This window comes from Gavialis gangeticus, unplaced genomic scaffold (genome assembly GCF_001723915.1).
Source record: "Gavialis gangeticus isolate Ggan-Ray unplaced genomic scaffold, GavGan_comp1, whole genome shotgun sequence".
Classification (NCBI taxonomy): Eukaryota; Metazoa; Chordata; order Crocodylia; family Gavialidae; genus Gavialis; species Gavialis gangeticus.
This window is the reverse complement of record NW_017728959.1, coordinates 1,363,234-1,367,794: the sequence shown is the minus strand read 5'-3', so window position 1 is coordinate 1,367,794 and position 4,561 is coordinate 1,363,234. Positions and strand designations below refer to the sequence as shown.

The following is a 4,561-nucleotide window of genomic DNA, read 5'->3' as shown; positions in this document are numbered from 1 at the left end:
ATAAAAGAATGGACAGAGCTCAACCTCTCCATGCCCCTGAGCTGCTCTGGAGTTGCAGGGACTCAGAGGACCCAGATGCTCTGGAAGGGATGTCCTGGTTATGCACTGGCTATTTTTAGCTTTCTGGGAGGACAATGTATTCCTAGAGCCTCTGCAACCCCTAACTGTAAATTCCAGGAAAAGGCTGAGCTGCTTCTCTGCTACACTACTATGGGATGATGGAGAAGAGATTTCTCCCCTCTCCCAAAGACAACACATTCCTGCTAGCCATCGCTCATAGCTTGCCTGACACCTCTAATTATTGACATGGGCACAGCATCCTCAGCTTCTGGGATGAGCTCCCCTGTGCTGCCCACAAAATCTGCCCCTTGTGCCTTGTCCATCACCGCCTGTACCCCGGGGGATGGCACATGGGGGCAGAGCATGGGTGCTGCTCTGCGGCCTGCCAGGCTGCGAAGGGGATTTGGGAGGTCTCAGGAGTCCATGTCACAACCTGGGTCCCTGCAGCTCTGTCCCTACAGAGGGGCTCTCTGGAGTCTGCCATGCTGGGAAAGTGCTCAGACACTTTATTCCAGTGTAGTCACAACCTCTCTCAGCAGGTTTAAACCCACCAAGACAGTTTTAACCCTTCCTTCCCTCCACGAATACTATTGTGATCAACATGTTACAGACAGCAGAATACAAGGAGCCCAGCTGAGGGATGTTCCCCTGATCTCTGTCCCCATAGGCAGTCCGGTTTCTCAGGAGTGCAGGGACCAGGCAGGGGCAGGGATGGGCTTTTCCCTTCTGCTCCTTGCCTTGCTCACAGGACAGTGACTCTGCTTGGGGAGGCAGCAGGGAAGTGGGCTGGGAAGCCAGTCACCTCCGTGCCCACTGACTGCTCCAGCTGCCCCTTCCCATATGTCCCTTTCTCAGTCTCTCTCCTCCGTCCCCTTTGGCTGTGAGAGTTGGTCACTGTCCTGTTCCCAGGGGTGGGCACTCTCTTGTAGCTGAATCAGCGCCTGCCAGCACAACCCAAGCCCAGAGCCAGTGTGCATTAGTGAGGGCAGCAGCTCTGGGACTTGCAGACCCCAGGGAGCAGAGATGGGTGCAGAGGGGCCCTGTGTGCAAAGAGCCCCTGTCCTGCCTGTCCCCAGCGCTTCCCACAAGGTCTCTCCCCATTACCTGGAGTCTCCGGCTCAGGAGCTGGTGTTGGCAGAGCCCAGGGCTGCCCTGGGGGGCTGGTTCCAGCCCCTGGAGAAAGTCCCCGTTGGGCTGGGCACTGTGGGGGCATATATAGGGCTCTCTCCCTGGCACCGACCCTGCTGGGAGAGCAGCCTTTCAGCCTAGGCTCTGGGTGGGTCCAGATGCAGCACTCTGACCTGGGAAGCTCAGCCCCACTATCCCGGCGGAAGAGGAAGCAGCAGAGCCACCAGCTTCCCCATCCTTACTATCGACCACTGTCCTCTAGTGGCAACAGTTCATCCTCCCCTCTGGCTGGAGAAATAAGGGAGGCACAGATTCATGTCTCAATAAGCAGGGCTTTCATTCTCGTGAAAGAGCAGCTGAAAAACCACCCTACACTTCAGCAATGATTTCAAAGAAGCAGAAAAATCATGGAATGGTTCAGCATCAAATTTCTAAGGGGTTGACATTTTTACAAGCTTTCTGCTATATAAAAAGCATTTTGTATATTAAAAAAAAAGCCCCCGGTTCCAGTTACAATAAACATAAATCTCCGTTAGGCAGAAACAGAGTTTCCGAATGTAATAGAGGGGTTTGCTGGCATCACAAGGCAGCTAAACTCTGCATCACTCCTTCACTACCTCTCAGTGCTGAGCAGCACTGCTGTGTTAACCAGGGGCTTACAGTTCAGAAAGCCATTTGTGGCCTGGAGTAGGAGATCAGCATTCAATATGCTGAGCAAAAGGCAACGTGATAAGAAGAGAGGATTTGAGAAATCCCCCAACTTCCTTTTAGGTATGGGGTTTGAACCCACATCTCCTTTGTCCCAAGATGCTACCCTAGTCCTCAGCTAGGGAGCAGACAAGGGTGCAAGCACCTTCTACCCATCTCCTCTTTCTCTTTTCTTTGTGTCTCCAACCTTTCTCTTAAACAATTGGCAGCCAAGGAGAAAAGTTCCATGGGACCAAAAGGAAAGCAAGCAAGACGGAGCCTGGCTGGGCCAGGAAGGTGGTCACAGCCCTTGAAAGGGGAGAGCAAAAGGGTTCTGGCCCATGGTCCCAATCCCCCCTTACTGTAAAATCCATCATTTACGCCAGGGATGGACACATGGCACAGGCAGGCTCTGTGTATGGCACATGGCAGGTCAGGGAGGGGGCAGGCAGCACAGTGGCAGATAGGACAGGGAGCAGAAAGCAGAGCAGCAGCTCAGGTAGGGAGCACAAGGCAGAAAGGCAGACGTGGCAGGGAAAGGGGATTGTAGTGGCACTAGGAGAAGGGTGGGGAGTTAATTTGTGGCAAACCTACGAAAAAGGCTGCCTCCACTGATTTAAACAGTGCTGGGGTCAGAGCACTGGAAGACAGTGCTATTCTGGGTTGCACTATAGAAACAGGAGTCCGGATCTGGCTCAGTGGAAAGGCAAGAAGGAAGGGGCTTTGGCCTGCAGTTGAAAAGCAGCCTGAAAACAAATGGATCGTCAGTCCTTGGCCCACTCACCCCACCCTCCTGTGTAAGCTGGACGTGTGATCCATGCTCTCAAAGTACAGTATCAGGAGGGATTTGGCAGAGGAAAGTGGGCTGATTAGTAATGACAGGGGTGTCCTGATGGGTAAGGGGTTGTTGGCTGTTGGATAGTGAGTATTGTACATGTGGGAGCTTTCTTTCTGAAAGGAAAAGCATAGATTTTGTGGTTTGCTCCTGCGGATCTCCTGGGGTTGCTTTTTTCTTGTTTGTCTCTCAAAACAGAGGCCCATGTTCCTTCCTGTTGGGGATTCTGTGTCTTGTCTCCTAAGAGGTCTCTCTTGCATGAAGCAGTGCTGTCCCGGGGGTTGCTGCTCAAAGGCTTTCCAAACAGTGCAGTCTGGGCTGCTGGTCAAGCTTCACAGGAGGCAATTCCAAGCAGGTGGAGCATGCTGTGCAGAAGTTGCTCTGCCCCCAACAGGGGCCAGTTTCCCAATGACTGCAATGCAAAATGCATACATAACAGTGAAAGCAGGACTCGCTTCCCCTTGCCAGGGCAGCATCCACATTTCTGGGTCACAAAGTCAGGCTGTTGCTTGCTTGCCCTCCTTCTGTCCCCAGGCTTCTTGCCTCTTCACCACCAAGTCTCAACAGGCACTGGTGATGTGCTTGTGCCTCTTAAGCCTTCCCATCTCAGGCTACAGTGTTTTGAATCTCTGATTTTTGGCACTGGAAATCCGAATTCTGTCATGGGCAGTTAGTTGGTTCTTTGTGCGCTGTTGCGTGTGAGAGGGACTGGGGTGGATGGTCTTGTGAACCCTTTGGCACTTCACATCTCTAGAATGCAAGGTAGATTTGCATCTTATAGACCACCTCAATTAGAGATGTACAGTATGAGCTTTCATGAGCTGGAGCTCACTTCCTCAGATGTTGAATGAGCTCCAGCGCATGAAAACTTATGCTATATTTCTAATGTACTTAGTCTATGAGGGGTAAATCTACCCTGCCTTCCACTTGAATTCAGAATACCTACCTATGTGTCTCCACTTAACATCCATTACATGGTTGCTTGCAGGGGATAGGCCTTATGACCTGACGGTCCTTTCCAGACCTGTGCTCCTGGTCCTCAAATGAGTCGGGGATGGTGTGTCTTTCTATGCTCCTGCTGGGACTTAAACCCAGAGATTCCTGGCTAGAGGGTCTTGCCCCTCTGCTCCAGCCAGTCACCACATTTGGGATCAAGAAGGAATCTTACCCTATGACCAGAGTGGTATGGACTGTGGGGGCAGTTTCCTTTCCTCCTTTTCCTGGGATTTCTTGAGCATATAGTAACAATCCTTACAGTAGCAGAACATTGGCCGCTATGGTCCCCACCCTGCTTTACCTGTGGCGGGTTAGGGTGTTACGTCTGATATTGTGTCAGGGTTGACTGTGTAGTTTTCCAAAGAGTCTAGAAAATGGACTTTTATAGGACGGTTTGGAAAGGGATGATCCTGCCTCGGAAAGAGGGCCGGACTAGATTACCTATGCAGGTCATTTCGAGGCTTCCTTCTCTATGATTCTCATGTCTTGTTTGTCTACAAAAGTAGTGTATTCCTACACCATACCATCAGGGTCAAAGCACCCTGATTCCCTTAAGTGTGAGCACAGTTATATCAGTAGTTCAAGCCTGTATAAGGCATCTTTATGCCAACATCCCCTTTGAAAACTACACCCCTAACTAAATAAACCAGAACCAAAACTTAGGACAGACCTAAAAATTCTGAGTGAAGAGGGAGAGAGACATAGTTAGCTGAGTCAGTCTGAAGCCAAGGAGAAGGCAGGGAGATGGAGAGATAGAGATAAAAGCAGACACAGATCCTTGCACAATGTCATGATTGCAAATGATATGTTTGAAGAGCTGGGCAAGCAGTATTTGTTCAGTGTCACCTTTGATCT

At 50.9% G+C, this 4,561-nt stretch overlaps 1 protein-coding gene across 3 annotated transcripts in view; it reads right to left on the bottom strand.

Moving 5' to 3' along the window:
• The window catches only part of LOC109290834 (zinc finger protein 135-like), a 10,240-nt gene extending 8,847 nt beyond the window's left edge, over positions 1-1,393 (bottom strand). For all 3 annotated transcript variants that reach the window (XM_019507671.1, XM_019507820.1, XM_019507742.1), the window contains exon 1: positions 1,165-1,393. The gene's annotated coding sequence lies outside the window, so the exon portion shown is untranslated. The remainder of the gene's footprint in view (positions 1-1,164) is intronic.
• Between the last annotated feature and the right edge of the window lie 3,168 nt (positions 1,394-4,561).